The sequence below is a fragment of the Aquarana catesbeiana genome, linkage group LG06 (genome assembly GCF_042186555.1).
Source record: "Aquarana catesbeiana isolate 2022-GZ linkage group LG06, ASM4218655v1, whole genome shotgun sequence".
Taxonomy (NCBI): Eukaryota; Metazoa; Chordata; class Amphibia; order Anura; family Ranidae; genus Aquarana; species Aquarana catesbeiana.
Window position 1 is genome coordinate 836,069 of NC_133329.1, and position 20,150 is coordinate 856,218.

The 20,150-nt window shown below is 54.8% G+C and overlaps 1 pseudogene; it reads right to left on the reverse strand.

Annotated features, from left to right (window-relative positions):
- The window catches only part of LOC141147374 (sodium/glucose cotransporter 2-like), a 74,124-nt pseudogene extending 63,205 nt beyond the window's left edge, over positions 1-10,919 (reverse strand).
- Between the last annotated feature and the right edge of the window lie 9,231 nt (positions 10,920-20,150).

The window sequence follows — 20,150 nt, forward strand, 5'->3', positions numbered from 1 at the left end:
AGAGGAGGATAGGTGATAGATGTATATATAGAGGAGGATAGGTGATAGATGTATATATAGAGAGGAGGATAGGTGATAGATGTATATATAGAGGAGGATAGGTGATAGATGTATATATAGATAGAGGAGGATAGGTGATAGATGTATATATAGAGAGGAGGATAGGTGATAGATGTATATATAGAGGAGGATAGGTGATAGATGTATATATAGAGGAGGATAGGTGATAGATGTATATATAGAGAGGAGGATAGGTGATAGATGTATATAGAGAGGAGGATAGGTGATAGATGTATATATAGAGAGGAGGATAGGTGATAGATGTATATATATATATAGAGGAGGATAGGTGATAGATGTATATAGAGAGGAGGATAGGTGATAGATGTATATATAGAGAGAGAGGAGATAGGTGATAGATGTATATATAGAGGAGGATAGGTGATAGATGTATATAGAGAGAGGATAGGTGATAGATGTATATATAGAGAGGAGGATAGGTGATAGATGTATATATAAGAGGAGGATAGGTGATAGATGTATATATAAGAGGAGGATAGGTGATAGATGTATATATAGAGGAGGGATAGGTGATAGATTATATATAGAGGAGGATAGGTGATAGATGTATATATAGAGAGGAGGATAGGTGATAGATGTATATATAGAGGAGGATAGGTGATAGATGTATATATAGAGGAGGAGGATAGGTGATAGATGTATATATATAGAGGAGGATAGGTGATAGATGTATATATAGAGAGGAGGATAGGTGATAGATGTATATATAGAGAGGAGGATAGGTGATAGATGTATATAGAGAGGAGGATAGGTGATAGATGTATATATAGAGGAGGATAGGTGATAGATGTATATATAGAGAGGAGGATAGGTGATAGGTGTATATATAGAGAGGAGGATAGGTGATAGATGTATATATAGAGAGGAGGATAGGTGATAGATGTATATATAGAGAGGAGGATAGGTGATAGATGTATATAGAGAGGAGGATAGGTGATAGATGTATATATATATATATATATATAGAGAGGAGGATAGGTGATAGATGTATATATATAGAGGAGGATAGGTGATAGATGTATATATAGAGGAGGATAGGTGATAGATGTATATATAGAGGAGGATAGGTGATAGATGTATATATAGAGGAGGATAGGTGATAGATGTATATATATATAGAGAGGAGGATAGGTGATAGATGTATATATATAGAGAGGAGGATAGGTGATAGATGTATATATAGAGAGGAGGATAGGTGATAGATGTATATATATAGAGGAGGATAGGTGATAGATGTATATATAGAGAGGAGGATAGGTGATAGATGTATATATAGAGGAGGATAGGTGATAGATGTATATATAGAGGAGGAGGATAGGTGATAGATGTATATAGAGAGGGAGGATAGGTGATAGATGTATTTATATAGAGAGGAGGATAGGTGATAGATGTATATATAGAGAGGAGGATAGGTGATAGATGTTATATATAGAGGAGGATAGGTGATAGATGTATATATAGAGGAGGAGGATAGGTGATAGATGTATATAGAGAGGAGGATAGGTGATAGATGTATATATATATATAGAGGAGGATAGGTGATAGATGGTCGGTGGTAGGGGGGAGGGGTCTCGGTATTTCGTCTCACCTCTCTCCTCGCTCTCGGTAACGGTCGTTCCTGTAGACCGGAAATGGGCGGATCGCTTCTCTAGCAGAGCGTCTCTTAGTAACAAGAAAGTGACGTCATCAGTAGTAGCCGGAAGTGGCGGGAGAGAGGAATCCGGGGCGGGAAGAGGTGAGGCGACTTCACTACCCAACCCCCACCGTGTACCCCGATAATACCCTCCCCCTCCTCTCTGTACCCCAAATCCCCCAATACCATCCCCCCTCCTCCTCCTCCTCCCTGTACCCCCAAATCCTCCAATACCATCCCCCTCCTCCTCCTCCTGTACCCCAAATCATCCAATACCATCCCCCTCCTCCTCCCTGTACCCCAAATCATCCAATACCATCCCCTCCTCCTCCTCCCTGTACCCCAAATCATCCAATACCATCCCCCCTCCTCCTCCCTGTACCCCAAATCATCCAATACCATCCCCTCCTCTCCCTGTACCCCAAATCATCAATACCATCCCCCCTCCTCCTCCCTGTACCCCAAATCATCCAATACCATCCCCCTCCTCCTCCCTGTACCCCAAATCCTCCAATACCATCCCCCCCTCCTCCTCCCTGTACCCCAAATCATCCAATACCATCCCCCTCCTCCTCCCTGTACCCCAAATCATCCAATACCATCCCCCCTCCTCCTCCCTGTACCCCAAACATCCAATACCATCCCCCCTCCTCCTCCTCCTCCCTGTACCCCCAAATCATCCAATACCATCCCCCCTCCTCCTCCCTGTACCCCAAATCCTCCAATACCATCCCCCTCCTCCTCCTCCCTGTACCCCAAATCATCCAATACCATCCCCCCTCCTCCTCCCTGTACCCCAAATCATCCAATACCATCCCCCCTCCTCCTCTCTGTACCCAATCATCCATACCATCCCCCTCCTCCTCCTGTACCCCAAATCATCCAATACCATCCCCCTCCTCCTCCTCCCTGTACCCCAAATCATCCAATACCATCCCTCCTCCTCCTCTCTGTACCCCAAATCATCCAATATCACCCCCCTCCTCCTCCCTGTACCCCAAATCATCCAATACCATCCCCCCTCCTCCTCTCTGTACCCAAATCATCCAATACCATCCCCCCTCCTCCTCCCTGTACCCCAAATCATCCAATACCATCCCCCTCCTCCTCCTCCCTGTACCCCAAATCATCCAATACCATCCCTCCTCCTCCTCTCTGTACCCCAAATCATCCAATATCACCCCCCTCCTCCTCCCTGTACCCCAAATCATCCAATACCATCCCCCTCCTCCTCCCTGAACCCCAAATCATCCAATACCATCCCCTCCTCCTCCTCCCTGTACCCAAATCATCCAATACCATCCCCCCCCCTCCTCCTCCCTGTACCCCAATCCTCCAATACCATCCCCCCTCCTCCTCCCTGTACCCCAAATCATCCAATACCACCCCTCCTCCTCCTCCCTGTACCCCAAATCATCCAATACCATCCCCCCTCCTCCTCCTCCCTGTACCCCAAATCATCCAATACCATCCCCCCTCCTCCTCCCTGTACCCCAAATCATCCAATACCATCCCCCCTCCTCCTCCCTGTACCCCAATCATCCAATACCATCCCCCCTCCTCCCTGTACCCCAAATCATCCAATACCATCCCCCCTCCTCCTCCCTGTACCCCAAATCATCCAATACCATCCCCCCTCCTCCTCCCTGTACCCCAAATCATCCAATACCATCCCCCTCCTCCTCCCTGTACCCCAAATCATCCAATACCATCCCCCTCCTCCTCCCTGTACCCCAAATCATCCAATACCATCCCCCTCCTCCTCCTCCCTGTACCCCAAATCCTCCAATACCATCCCCTCCTCCTCCCTGTACCCCAAATCATCCAATACCATCCCCCTCTCCTCCCTGTACCCCAAATCATCCAATACCACCCCCTCCTCCTCCTCCCTGTACCCCAAATCATCCAATACCATCCCCCCTCCTCCTCCTCCCTGTACCCCAAATCATCCAATACCATCCCCCCTCCTCCTCCTGTACCCCAAATCATCCAATACCATCCCCCCTCCTCCTCCCTGTACCCCAAATCATCCAATACCACCCCCCCTCCTCACATACCCCAAATCACCAATACCATCCCCCCTCCTCCTCCCTGTACCCCAAATCATCCAATACCATCCCCCTCCACCTCCTCCCTGTACCCCAAATCATCCAATACCATCCCACCCCTCCTACCCCAACCCCACCACCCCCCACCTCCTCCCCCCAACCCAAACCACCCCCCACCACCACCCATACCCCCCACCAACCAAACCACCCCCCACCACCCATACCCCCCAACCATACCACCCACCACCTCCACCTCCCTTACCCCAAACACCAATCACCCCCCTCCACCTCCCTTACCCCAAATCACCAATACCATCCCCCCCTCCACCTCCCTCTGTACCCCAAATCATCCAATACCACCCCCCTCCTCCTCCCTGTACCCCAAATCATCCAATACCATCCCCCCTCCTCCCCTGTACCCCAAATCACCCAATACCATCCCCCTCCTCCTCCTCCCTGTACCCCAAATCATCCACCATACCAACCCTCCTCCTCCTCCCTGTACCCCAAATCATCCAATACCATCCCCCCTCCTCCTCCCTGTACCCCAAATCCTCCAATACCATCCCCCCTCCTCCTCCCTGTACCCCAAATCATCCAATACCATCCCCCCTCCTCCCTGTACCCCAAATCATCCAATACCATCCCCCTCCTCTCCCTGTACCCCAAATCATCCAATACCATCCCCCTCCTCCTCCTCCCTGTACCCCAAATCATCCAATACCATCCCCCCTCCCCCTACCCCAAATCCCCCAAACCACCCCCCCCCCTCCCCTGTACCCCAAATCATCCAATACCATCCCCTCCTCCTCCTCCCTGTACCCCCAAATCATCCAATACCATCCCCCCTCCTCCCTGTACCCCAAATCCTCCAATACCATCCCCCCTCCTCCTCCCTGTACCCCAAATCATCCAATACCATCCCCCTCCTCCTCCCTGTACCCCAAATCACCCAATACCATCCCCCTCCTCCTCCTCCCTGTACCCCAAATCCTCCAATACCATCCCCCTCCTCCTCCCTGTACCCCAAATCATCCAATACCATCCCCCCACCTCCTCCCTGTACCCCAAATCATCCAATACCATCCCCCTCCTCCTCCTCCCTGTACCCAAATCATCCAATACCATCCCCCCTCCTCTCTTACCCCAATCATCCAATACCATCCCCCCTCCCCCTCCTCCCTGTACCCCAAATCATCCAATACCATCCCCTCCTCCTCCCCCTGTACCCCAAATCATCCAATACCATCCCCCCTCCTCCTCCTGTACCCCAAATCATCCAATACCATCCCCTCCTCCTCCTCCCTGTACCCCAAATCATCCAATACCATCCCCCCCTCCTCCTCCCTGTACCCCAAATCATCCAATACCATCCCCCTCCTCCTCCCTGTACCCCAAATCATCCAATACCATCCCCCCCCTCCTCCTCCCTGTACCCCAAATCATCCAATACCATCCCCCTCCTCCTCCTCCCTGTACCCCAAATCATCCAATACCATCCCCTCTCCTCCTCCCTGTACCCCAAATCATCCAATACCATCCCCCCTCCTCCTCCCTGTACCCCAAATCATCCAATACCATCCCCCTCCTCCTCCCTGTACCCCAAATCATCCAATACCATCCCCCCTCCTCCTCCCTGTACCCCAAATCATCCAATACCATCCCCCCTCCTCCTCCCTGTACCCCAAATCATCCAATACCATCCCCCCTCCTCCTCCCTGTACCCCAAATCATCCAATACATCCCCCCTCCTCCTCCCTGTACCCCAAATCATCCAATACCATCCCCCCTCCTCCTCCCTGTACCCCAAATCATCCAATACCATCCCCCCTCCTCCTCCCTGTACCCCAAATCATCCAATACCATCCCCCTCCTCCTCCTCCCTGTACCCCAAATCATCCAATACCATCCCCCCTCCTCCTCCCTGTACCCCAAATCATCCAATACCATCCCCCTCCTCCCTCCCTGTACCCCAAATCACCCAATACATCCCCCTCCTCCTCCCTGTACCCCAAATCCTCCAATACCATCCCCTCCTCCTCCTCCTGTACCCCAAATCACCAATACCATCCCCCCCCTCCTCCTCCCCCTGTACCCCCAATCCTCCAATACCATCCCCCCTCCTCCTCCCTGTACCCCAAATCATCCAATACCATCCCCCTCCTCCTCCTCCCTGTACCCCAAATCATCCAATACCATCCCCCTCCTCCTCCCTGTACCCCAAATCATCCAATACCATCCCCCTCCCCTCCTCCCTGTACCCCCAAATCATCCAATACCATCCCCTCCTCCCCTCCTCCCTGTACCCCAAATCATCCCAATACCATCCCCCCTCCTCCTCCCTGTACCCCAAATCATCCAATACCATCCCCCCTCCTCCTCCTCCTGTAACCCCAAATCCTCCAATACCATCCCCCTCCTCCTCCCTGTACCCCAAATCCTCCAATACCATCCCCTCCTCCTCCCTGTACCCCAAATCATCCAATACCATCCCCCTCCTCCTCCTCCCTGTACCCCAAATCATCCAATACCATCCCCCCCTCCTCCTCCCTGTACCCCCAAATCATCCAATACCATCCCCCCTCCTCCCTGTACCCCAAATCCTCCAATACCATCCCCCTCCTCCTCCCTGTACCCCAAATCCTCCAATACCATCCCCCTCCTCCCTGTACCCCAAATCATCCAATACCATCCCCCTCCTCCTCCCTGTACCCCAAATCATCCAATACCATCCCCCCCCTCCTCCTCCCTGTACCCCAAATCATCCAATACCATCCCCCCTCCTCCCTGTACCCCAAATCATCCAATACCATCCCCCCCTCCTCCTCCCTGTACCCCAAATCATCCAATACCATCCCCCCTCCTCCTCCTGTACCCCACATCCAACCATCCCCCTCCTCCTCCCTGTACCCCAAATCATCCAATACCATCCCCCCTCCTCCTCCTCCCTGTACCCCAAATCATCCAATACCATCCCCCTCCTCCTCCTCCCTGTACCCCAAATCATCCAATACCATCCCCCCTCCCCTCCTCCCTGTACCCCAACATCCATCCCCACCCCCCCTCCTCCTCCCCTACCCCAAATCACCCAATACCATCCCCCCTCCTCCTCCCTGTACCCCAAACATCCAAACCATCCCCCTCCTCCTCCCTACCCCCAAACCCCACAACCCCAATACCATCCCCCTCCTCCACCCTGTACCCCAAATCATCCCCATACCATCCCCCCCTCCCCCTGTACCCCAAACATCCAATACCATCCCCCTCCTCCTCCCTGTACCCCAAATCATCCAATACCATCCCCTCCTCCTCCCTGTACCCCAAATCATCCAATACCATCCCCTCCTCCTCCTCCCTGTACCCCAAATCATCCAATACCATCCCCCCTCCTCCTCCCTGTACCCCCAAATCCTCCCAATACCATCCCCCCCTCCTCCTCCCTGTACCCCAAATCATCCAATACCATCCCCCTCCTCCTCCTCCCTGTACCCCAAATCATCCAATACCATCCCCCTCCTCCTCCCTGTACCCCAAATCATCCAATACCATCCCCCTCCTCCTCCCTGTACCCCACCATCCCAATACCCATCCCCCTCCTCCTCCCTTACCCCCAAATCATCCACCATACCCCCCCTCCTCCCTGTACCCCAAATCATCCAATACCATCCCCCTCCTCCTCCTCTCTGTACCCCAAATCATCCAAACCATCCCCCCTCCTCCTCCCTTACCCCAACCCCCATACCATCCCCCCTCCTCCCTCCCCTGTACCCCAATCCCCAATACCCATCCCCCCCTCCTCCTCCCTGTACCCCAAATCATCCAATACCCATCCCCCCTCCTCCTCCTCCCTGTACCCCAAATCATCCAATACCATCCCCCCTCCTCCTCCTCCTCCCTGTACCCCAAATCATCCAATACCATCCCCCCTCCTCCTCCCTGTACCCCAAATCATCCAATACCATCCCCCCTCCTCCTCCCTGTACCCCAAATCATCCAATACCATCCCCCTCCTCCTCCCTGTACCCCAAATCATCCAATACCATCCCCCTCCTCCTCCCTGTACCCCAAATCATCCAATACCATCCCCCCTCCTCTCCTGTACCCCAAATCCCCCAATACCATCCCCCTCCTCCTCTCTGTACCCCAAATCCCCCAATACCATCCCCTCCTCCTCCCTGTACCCCAAATCATCCAATACCATCCCCCCCTCCTCCCTGTACCCCAAATCATCCAATACCATCCCCCCTCCTCCCTGTACCCCAAATCATCCAATACCATCCCCCTCCTCCTCCTCCCTGTACCCCAAATCATCCAATACCATCCCCCCTCCTCCTCCTCCCTGTACCCCCAAATCATCCAATACCATCCCCCCCTCCTCCTCCCTGTACCCCAAATCATCCAATACCATCCCCCCTCCTCCTCCCTGTACCCCAAATCATCCAATACCATCCCCCCTCCTCCCTGTACCCCAAATCATCCAATACCATCCCCCTCCTCCTCCTCCCTGTACCCCAAATCATCCAATACCATCCCCCCTCCTCCTCCCTGTACCCCAAATCCTCCAATACCATCCCCCTCCTCCTCCCTGTACCCCAAATCCTCCAATACCATCCCCTCCTCCTCCTCCCTGTACCCCAAATCATCCAATACCATCCCCCTCCTCCTCCCTGTACCCCAAATCATCCAATACCATCCCCCTCCTCCTCCCCTGTACCCCAAATCATCCAATACCATCCCCCTCCTCCTCCTCCCTGTACCCCAAATCATCCAATACCATCCCCCTCCTCCTCCTCCTGTACCCAAATCATCCAATACCATCCCCCCTCCTCCTCCCTGTACCCCAAATCATCCAATACCATCCCCCCTCCTCCTCCCTGTACCCCAAATCACCAATACCATCCCCCTCCTCCTCCTCCCTGTACCCCAAATCATCCAATACCATCCCCCCCTCCTCCTCCCTGTACCCCAAATCCTCCAATACCATCCCCCCTCCTCCTCCCTGTACCCCAAATCCCCCAATACCATCCCCCCTCCTCCTCCTCCCTGTACCCCAAATCATCCAATACCATCCCCCCTCCTCCTCCCTGTACCCCAAATCATCCAATATCACCCCCTCCTCCTCCTCCCTGTACCCCAAATCATCCAATACCATCCCCCCTCCTCCTCCTCCCTGTACCCCAAATCATCCAATACCATCCCCCCTCCTCCTCCCTGTACCCCAAATCATCCAATACCATCCCCCCTCCTCCTCCCTGTACCCCAAATCATCCAATACCATCCCCCCTCCTCCTCCCTGTACCCCAAATCATCCAATACCATCCCCCCCTCCTCCCTGTACCCCAAATCATCCAATACCACCCCCCCTCCTCCTCCTCCCTGTACCCCAAATCCTCCAATACCATCCCCCCTCCTCCTCCCTGTACCCCAAATCCTCCAATACCATCCCCCCTCCTCCCTGTACCCCAAATCATCCAATACCATCCCCTCCTCCTCCTCCCTGTACCCCAAATCATCCAATACCATCCCCCCTCCTCCTCCCTGTACCCCAAATCATCCAATACCATCCCCCCTCCTCCTCCCTGTACCCCAAATCATCCAATACCATCCCCCTCCTCCTCCCTGTACCCCAAATCATCCAATACCATCCCCCCTCCTCCTCCTCCCTGTACCCCAAATCATCCAATACCATCCCCCCTCCTCCTCCCTGTACCCCAAATCATCCAATACCATCCCCCCTCCTCTCCTGTACCCCAAATCATCCAATATCACCCCCCTCCTCCTCCTCCCTGTACCCCAAATCCTCCAATACCATCCCCTCCTCCTCCTCCCTGTACCCCAAATCCTCCAATACCATCCCCCTCCTCCTGTACCCCAATCATCCAATACCATCCCCTCCTCCTCCTCCCTGTACCCCAAATCATCCAATACCATCCCCCCTCCTCCTCCCTGTACCCCAAATCATCCAATACCATCCCCCTCCTCCTCCCTGTACCCCAAATCATCCAATACCATCCCCTCCTCCTCCTCCCTGTACCCCAAATCATCCAATACCATCCCCCCTCCTCCTCCCTGTACCCCAAATCATCCAATACCATCCCCCCTCCTCCTCCCTGTACCCCAAATCACCAATACCATCCCCCCTCCTCCTCCCTGTACCCCAAATCATCCACCATCCATCCCCCCTCCTCCCTGTACCCCCAAATCCTCCAATACCATCCCCCCTCCTCCCTGTACCCCAAATCATCCAATACCATCCCCCCTCCTCCTCCCTGTACCCCAAATCATCCAATACCATCCCCCTCCTCTCTGTACCCCAAATCCCCCAATACCATCCCCCTCCTCCTCTCTGTACCCCAAATCATCCAATACCATCCCCTCCTCCTCCTCCCTGTACCCCAAATCATTCAATACCATCCCCCCTCCTCCTCCCTGTACCCCAAATCATCCAATACCATCCCCCCTCCTCCTCCCTGTACCCCAAATCCTCCAATACCATCCCCCCCTCCTCCTCCCTGTACCCCAAATCATCCAATACCATCCCCTCCTCCTCCCTGTACCCCAAATCATCCAATACCATCCCCCCTCCTCCTCCCTGTACCCCAAATCATCCAATACCATCCCCCCTCCTCCTCCCTTACCCCAAACCTCCAACCATCCCCCACCTCCACCCTACCCCATACCCCTCCAATACCATCCCCCCCCCTCCTCCTACCCCAAATCCCCAAACCATCCCCCTCCTCCTCCCTGTACCCCAAATCATCCAATACCATCCCCCTCCTCCTCCCTGTACCCCAAATCATCCAATACCATCCCCTCCTCCTCCCTGTACCCCAAATCATCCATACCATCCCCCCACCTCCTCCTTACCCCAAATCATCCAATACCATCCCCCTCCTCCTCCCTGTACCCCAAATCATCCAATACCATCCCCCACCTCCTCCCTGTACCCCAAATCATCCAATACCATCCCCCCTCCTCCTCCCTGTACCCCAAATCATCCAATACCATCCCCCTCCTCCTCCCTGTACCCCACATCCACCCAACCCCCTCCCCTCCTCCTTACCCCAAATCATCCAATACCACCCCCCCACCCCACACCCCATACCCCAAAACCATCCACCCACCCCTCCCTCCCTTACCCCAACCACCACTACCATCCCCACCACCTCCCATACCCCAAACATCCAATACCACCCCTCCCCCTCCTCCCCATACCCCAAATCCCATCCCCCTCCTCCCTGTACCCCAAATCATCCAATACCATCCCCCCTCCTCCTCCCCTGTACCCCAAATCATCCAATACCATCCCCCCCTCCTCCCCTGTACCCCAAATCATCCAATACCATCCCCCTCCTCCTCCCTGTACCCCAAATCATCCAATACCATCCCCCCTCCTCCCTGTACCCCAATCATCCAATACCATCCCCCCCTCCCCTGAACCCCAAATCATCCAATACCATCCCCCCTCCTCCTACCCCAATCATCCAATACCATCCCCTCCTCCCTGTACCCCAAATCATCCAATACCATCCCCCCTCCTCCTCCCTGTACCCCAAATCATCCAATACCATCCCCCTCCTCCTCCCTGTACCCCAAATCATCCAATACCATCCCCCTCCTCCTCCCTGTACCCCAAATCATCCAATACCATCCCCCCTCCTCCTCCCTGTACCCCAAATCATCCAATACCATCCCCCCCCTCCTCCTCCCTGTACCCCAAATCCTCCAATACCATCCCCCTCCTCCTCCCTGTACCCCAAATCATCCAATACCATCCCCCCTCCTCCTCCCTGTACCCCAAATCCTCCAATACCATCCCCCTCCTCCTCTCCCTGTACCCCAAATCCTCCAATACCATCCCCCTCCTCCTCCCTGTACCCCAAATCATCCAATACCATCCCCTCCTCCTCCTCCTCCCTGTACCCCAAATCCTCCAATACCATCCCCCCTCCTCCTCCCTGTACCCCAAATCCTCCAATACCATCCCCCCTCCTCCTCCCTGTACCCCAAATCATCCAATACCATCCCCCTCCTCCTCCCTGTACCCCAAATCACTCCAATACCATCCCCTCCCCTCCTCCCTGTACCCCAAATCATCCAATACCATCCCCCTCCTCCTCCCTGTACCCCAAATCATCCAATACCATCCCCCCTCCTCCTCCCTGTACCCCAAATCATCCAATACCATCCCCTCCTCCTTACCCCAAATCCTCCAATACCATCCCCCTCCTCCTCCTCCCTGTACCCCAAATCATCCAATACCATCCCCTCCTCCTCCCTGTACCCCAAATCCTCCAATACCATCCCCCCTCCTCCTCCCTGTACCCCAAATCATCCAATACCATCCCCCTCCTCCTCCCCTGTACCCCAAATCATCCAATACCATCCCCCTCCTCCTCCCTGTACCCCAAATCATCCAATACCATCCCCCTCCCCCTCCTCCCTGTACCCCAAATCATCCAATACCATCCCCCCCTCCTCCTCCCTGTACCCAAATCATCCAATACCATCCCCCCTCCTCCTCCTCCCTGTACCCCAAATCATCCAATACCATCCCCCTCCTCCTCCCTGTACCCCAAATCATCCAATACCATCCCCCCTCCTCCTCCTCCCTGTACCCCAAATCATCCAATACCATCCCCCCCTCCTCCCTGTACCCCAAATCCTCCAATACCATCCCCCCCCCCTCCTCCTCCCTGTACCCCAAATCATCCAATACCATCCCCCTCCTCCTCCCTGTACCCCAAATCATCCAATACCATCCCCCCTCCTCCTCCTCCCTGTACCCCAAATCATCCAATACCATCCCCCCTCCTCCTCCCTGTACCCCAAATCATCCAATACCATCCCCCTCCTCCTCCCTGGTACCCCAAATCATCCAATACCATCCCCCCTCCTCCTCCCTTTACCCCAAATCATCCAATACCATCCCCCTCCTCCTCCCTGTACCCCAAATCATCCAATACCATCCCCTCCTCCTCCTCCTCCCTGTACCCCAAATCATCCAATACCATCCCCCCTCCTCCTCCCTGTACCCCAAATCATCCAATACCATCCCCCCTCCTCCTCCTCCCTGTACCCCAAATCATCCAATACCATCCCCCCTCCTCCTCCTCCCTGTACCCCAAATCATCCAATATCACCCCCTCCTCCTCCTCCCTGTACCCCAAATCATCCAATACCATCCCTCCTCCTCCTCCTCCCTGTACCCCAAATCATCCTATACCATCCCCTCCTCCTCCCTGTACCCCAAATCCTCCAATACCATCCCCCTCCTCCTCCCTGTACCCCAAATCATCCAATACCATCCCCTCCTCCTCCCTGTACCCCAAATCATCCAATACCATCCCCCTCCTCCTCCCTGTACCCCAAATCATCCAATACCATCCCCCCTCCTCCTCCCTTTACCCCAAATCATCCAATACCATCCCCTCCTCCTCCCTGTACCCCAAATCATCCAATACCATCCCCCTCCTCCTCCCTGTACCCCAAATCCTCCAATACCATCCCCCCTCCTCCTCCCTGTACCCCAAATCATCCAATACCATCCCCCCTCCTCCTCCCTGTACCCCAAATCATCCAATACCATCCCCCTCCTCCTCCCTGTACCCCAAATCATCCAATACCATCCCCCCTCCTCCTCCCTGTACCCCAAATCATCCAATACCATCCCCCCTCCTCCTCCCTGTACCCCAAATCATCCAATACCATCCCCCTCCTCCTCCTCCCTGTACCCCAAATCATCCAATACCATCCCCCCTCCTCCTCCCTGTACCCCAAATCATCCAATACCATCCCCTCCTCCTCCTCTCTGTACCCCAAATCATCCAATACCATCCCCCTCCTCCTCCCTGTACCCCAAATCCTCCAATACCATCCCCCCTCCTCCTCCCTGTACCCCAAATCATCCAATACCATCCCCCTCCTCCTCCCTGTACCCCAAATCATCCAATATCATCCCCCCTCCTCCCTGTACCCCAAATCATCCAATACCATCCCCCTCCTCCTCCCTGTACCCCAAATCCTCCAATACCATCCCCCCTCCTCCTCCTCCCTGTACCCCAAATCATCCAATACCATCCCCCTCCTCCTCCCTGTACCCCAAATCCTCCAATACCATCCCCCCCTCCTCCTCCCTGTACCCCAAATCCTCCAATACCATCCCCCCTCCTCCTCCCTGTACCCCAAATCCTCCAATACCATCCCCCCTCCTCCTCCCTGTACCCCAAATCATCCAATACCATCCCCCTCCTCCTCCCTGTACCCCAAATCATCCAATACCATCCCCCCTCCTCCCTGTACCCCAAATCATCCAATACCATCCCCCCTCCTCCTCCCTGTACCCCAAATCATCCAATACCATCCCCCCTCCTCCTCCCTGTACCCCAAATCATCCAATACCATCCCCCCTCCTCCTCCCTGTACCCCAAATCATCCAATACCATCCCCCTCCTCCTCCTCCCTGTACCCCAAATCATCCAATACCATCCCCCTCCTCCTCCCTGTACCCCAAATCCTCCAATACCATCCCCTCCTCCTCCCTGTACCCCAAATCATCCAATACCATCCCCCCTCCTCCTCCCTGTACCCCAAATCATCCAATACCATCCCCCCTCCTCCTCCCTGTACCCCAAATCATCCAATACCATCCCCCCTCCTCCTCCTCCTCCCTGTACCCCAAATCATCCAATACCATCCCCCCTCCTCCTCCCTGTACCCCAAATCATCCAATACCATCCCCTCCTCCCTGTACCCCAAATCATCCAATACCATCCCCCCCCTCCTCCTCCCTGTACCCCAAATCCTCCAATACCATCCCCCCTCCTCCCTGTACCCCAAATCCTCCAATACCATCCCCCCCCCTCCTCCTCCCTGTACCCCAAATCCTCCAATACCATCCCCCCCCTCCTCCTCCCTGTACCCCAAATCCTCCAATACCATCCCCCCTCCTCCCTGTACCCCAAATCCTCCAATACCATCCCCCCCCCTCCTCCTCCCTGTACCCCAAATCCTCCAATACCATCCCCCTTCCTCCTCCCTGTACCCCAAATCATCTAATACCATCCCCCTCCTCCTCCCTGTACCCCAAATCATCCAATACCATCCCCTCCTCCTCCTCCCTGTACCCCAAATCCTCCAATACCATCCCCCCTCCTCCCTGTACCCCAAATCCTCCAATACCATCCCCCCCCCCTCCTCCTCCCTGTACCCCAAATCCTCCAATACCATCCCCCTTCCTCCTCCCTGTACCCCAAATCATCCAATACCATCCCCCCTCCTCCCTGTACCCCAAATCCTCCAATACCATCCCCCCTCCTCCTCCCTGTACCCCAAATCATCCAATACCATCCCCTCTCCTCCTCCCTGTACCCCAAATCACCCAATACCATCCCCTCCTCCTCCTCCCTGTACCCCAAATCATCCAATACCATCCCCCCTCCTCCTCCTCCCTGTACCCCAAATCATCCAATACCATCCCCCCTCCTCCCTGTACCCCAAATCCTCCAATACCATCCCCCCTCCTCCTCCCTGTACCCCAAATCATCCAATACCATCCCCCCTCCTCCTCCTCCCTGTACCCCAAATCATCCAATACCATCCCCCCTCCTCCTCCCTGTACCCCAAATCATCCAATACCATCCCCTCTCCTCCTCCCTGTACCCCAAATCATCCAATACCATCCCCCCTCCTCCTCCTCCCTGTACCCCAAATCATCCAATACCATCCCCCTCCTCCTCCCTGTACCCCAAATCATCCAATACCATCCCCCCTCCTCCTCCCTGTACCCCAAATCATCCAATACCATCCCCTCCTCCTCCCTGTACCCCAAATCATCCAATACCATCCCCCCTCCTCCCTGTACCCCAAATCATCCAATACCATCCCCCCTCCTCCCTGTACACCAAATCATCCAATACCATCCCCCTCCTCCTCCTCCCTGTACCCCAAATCATCCAATACCATCCCCTCCTCCTCCCTGTACCCCAAATCATCCAATACCATCCCCTCCTCCTCCCTGTACCCCAAATCATCCAATACCATCCCCCTCCTCCTCCCTGTACCCCAAATCTTCCAATACCATCCCCCCTCCTCCTCCTCCCTGTACCCCAAATCATCCAATACCATCCCCTCCTCCTCCCTGTACCCCAAATCCTCCAATACCATCCCCCCTCCTCCTCCTCCCTGTACCCCAAATCATCCAATACCATCCCCCCTCCTCCTCTCTGTACCCCAAATCATCCAATATCACCCCCCTCCTCCTCCCTGTACCCCAAATCATCCAATACCATCCCCTCCTCCTCCTCCCTGTACCCCAAATCATCCAATACCATCCCCTCCTCCTCCTCCTCCCTGTACCCCAAATCATCCAATACCATCCCCCCTCCTCCTCCTCCCTGTACCCCAAATCCTCCAATACCATCCCCCTCCTCCTCCTCCCTGTACCCCAAATCCTCCAATACCATCCCCCCTCCTCCTCCCTGTACCCCAAATCATCCAATACCATCCCCCCTCCTCCTCCCTGTACCCCAAATCATCCAATATCACCCCCTCCTCCTCTTCCCTGTACCCCAAATCATCCAATACCATCCCCCTCCTCCTCCTCCCTGTACCCCAAATCCTCCAATACCATCCCCCTCCTCCTCCCTGTACCCCAAATCATCCAATACCATCCCCTCCTCCTCCTCCCTGTACCCCAAATCATCCAATACCATCCCCCCTCCTCCTCCCTGTACCCCAAATCCCCCAATACCATCCCCCCTCCTCCTCCTCCCTGTACCCCAAATCACCCAATACCATCCCCCTCCTCCTCCTCCCTGTACCCCAAATCATCCAATACCATCCCCCCCCCCTCCTCCTCCTCCCTGTACCCCAAATCATCCAATACCATCCCCCTCCTCCTCCTCCCTGTACCCCAAATCATCCAATACCATCCCCCCTCCTCCTCCCTGTACCCCAAATCATCCAATACCATCCCCCCTCCTCCTCCTCCCTGTACCCCAAATCATCCAATACCATCCCCCTCCTCCTCCCTGTACCCCAAATCATCCAATACCATCCCCCCTCCTCCTCCCTGTACCCCAAATCATCCAATACCATCCCCCTCCTCCCTGTACCCCAAATCATCCAATACCATCCCCCCTCCTCCTCCTCCCTGTACCCCAAATCATCCAATACCATCCCCCCTCCTCCTCCCTGTACCACAAATCATCCAATACCATCCCCCTCCTCCTCCTCCCTGTACCCCAAATCATCCAATACCATCCCCCTCCTCCTCCCTGTACCACAAATCATCCAATACCATCCCCCTCCTCCTCCTCCCTGTACCCCAAATCATCCAATACCACCCCCTCCTCCTCCCTGTACCACAAATCATCCAATACCATCCCCCCTCCTCCTCCCTGTACCCCAAATCATCCAATACCATCCCCCTCCTCCTCCCTGTACCCCAAATCATCCAATACCATCCCCCTCCTCCTCCCTGTACCCCAAATCATCCAATACCATCCCCCCTCCTCCTCCTCCCTGTACCCCAAATCATCCAATACCATCCCCCTCCTCCTCCCTGTACCCCAAATCATCCAATACCATCCCCCCTCCTCCTCCTCCCTGTACCCCAAATCATCCAATACCATCCCCCTCCTCCTCCCTGTACCCCAAATCATCCAATACCATCCCCCCTCCTCCTCCTCCCTGTACCCCAAATCATCCAATACCATCCCCCCTCCTCCTCCTCCCTGTACCCCAAATCATCCAATACCATCCCCCCTCCTCCTCCTCCCTGTACCCCAAATCCCCCAATACCATCCCCCCTCCTCCTCCCTGTACCCCAAATCCTCCAATACCATCCCCCTCCTCCTCCCTGTACCCCAAATCATCCAATACCATCCCCCTCCTCCTCCTCCCTGTACCCCAAATCATCCAATATCACCCCCCCTCCTCCTCCCTGTACCCCAAATCATCCAATACCATCCCCTCCTCCTCCCTGTACCCCAAATCATCCAATACCATCCCCCTCCTCCTCCCTGTACCCCAAATCATCCAATACCATCCCCCCCCCTCCTCCTCCCTGTACCCCAAATCATCCAATACCATCCCCCCTCCTCCTCCTCCCTGTACCCCAAATCATCCAATACCATCCCCTCCTCCTCCTCCCTGTACCCCAAATCATCCAATACCATCCCCCTCCTCCTCCCTGTACCCCAAATCATCCAATACCATCCCCCCTCCTCCTCCTCCCTGTACCCCAAATCCTCCAATACCATCCCCCTCCTCCTCCCTGTACCCCAAATCACCCAATACCATCCCCCCTCCTCCTCCCTGTACCCCAAATCCTCCAATACCATCCCCCCTCCTCCTCCCTGTACCCCAAATCATCCAATACCATCCCCCCTCCTCCTCCCTGTACCCCAAATCATCCAATACCATCCCCCCTCCTCCCTGTACCCCAAATCATCCAATACCATCCCCCCTCCTCCTCCCTGTACCCCAAATCATCCAATACCATCCCCCCCCCTCCTCCTCCCTGTACCCCAAATCACCCAATACCATCCCCCCTCCTCCTCCTCCCTGTACCCCAAATCCTCCAATACCATCCCCCTCCTCCTCCCTGTACCCCAAATCATCCAATACCATCCCCCCTCCTCCTCCTCCCTGTACCCCAAATCATCCAATACCATCCCCTCCTCCTCCTCCCTGTACCCCAAATCCTCCAATACCATCCCCCTCTCCTCCCTGTACCCCAAATCCTCCAATACCATCCCCCCTCCTCCTCCTCCTCCCTGTACCCCAAATCCTCCAATACCATCCCCTCCTCCTCCTCCCTGTACCCCAAATCATCCAATACCATCCCCCTCCTCCTCCCTGTACCCCAAATCATCCAATACCATCCCCCTCCTCCTCCCTGTACCCCAAATCATCCAATACCATCCCCCCTCCTCCTCCTCCCTGTACCCCAAATCCTCCAATACCATCCCCCCTCCTCCTCCCTGTACCCCAAATCCTCCAATACCATCCCCTCCTCCTCCTCCCTGTACCCCAAATCATCCAATACCATCCCCCTCCTCCTCCCTGTACCCCAAATCCTCCAATACCATCCCCCTCCTCCTCCCTGTACCCCAAATCATCCAATACCATCCCCCTCCTCCTCCTCCCTGTACCCCAAATCCTCCAATACCATCCCCCTCCTCCTCCTCCCTGTACCCCAAATCATCCAATACCATCCCCCTCTCCTCCCTGTACCCCAAATCCTCCAATACCATCCCTCCTCCTCCCTGTACCCCAAATCATCCAATACCATCCCCCTCCTCCTCCCTGTACCCCAAATCATCCAATACCATCCCCCTCCTCCTCCCTGTACCCCAAATCATCCAATACCATCCCCCCTCCTCCTCCCTGTACCCCAAATCATCCAATATCACCCCCTCCTCCTCCCTGTACCCCAAATCATCCAATACCATCCCCCTCCTCCTCCTCCCTGTACCCCAAATCATCCAATACCATCCCCCTCCTCCCTGTACCCCAAATCATCCAATACCATCCCCCTCCTCCTCCCTGTACCCCAAATCATCCAATACCATCCCCCCTCCTCCTCCCTGTACCCCAAATCCTCCAATACCATCCCCCTCCTCCTCCCTGTACCCCAAATCATCCAATACCATCCCCCCTCCTCCTCCCTGTACCCCAAATCCTCCAATACCATCCCCCCTCCTCCTCCTTGTACCCCAAATCATCCAATACCATCCCCCCTCCTCCCTGTACCCCAAATCATCCAATACCATCCCCTCCTCCTCCTCCCTGTACCCCAAATCACCCAATACCATCCCCCTCCTCCTCCTCCCTGTACCCCAAATCACCCAATACCATCCCCCCTCCTCCTCCTCCCTGTACCCCAAATCACCCAATACCATCCCCCTCCTCCTCCTCCCTGTACCCCAAATCATCCAATACCATCCCCCTCCTCCCTGTACCCCAAATCATCCAATACCATCCCCCTCCCTGTACCCCAAATCATCCAATACCATCCCCCCTCCTCCTCCCTGTACCCCAAATCCCCCAATACCATCCCCCCTCCTCCTCCCTGTACCCCAAATCCCCCAATACCATCCCCCCTCCTCCTCCCTGTACCCCAAATCCTCCAATACCATCCCCCCTCCTCCTCCCTGTACCCCAAATCATCCAATATCACCCCCTCCTCCTCCCTGTACCCCAAATCATCCAATACCATCCCCTCCTCCTCCTCCCTGTACCCCAAATCCTCCAATACCATCCCCCCTCCTCCCTGTACCCCAAATCACCCAATACCATCCCCTCCTCCTCCCTGTACCCCAAATCCTCCAATACCATCCCCCTCCTCCTCCCTGTACCCCAAATCCCCCAATACCATCCCC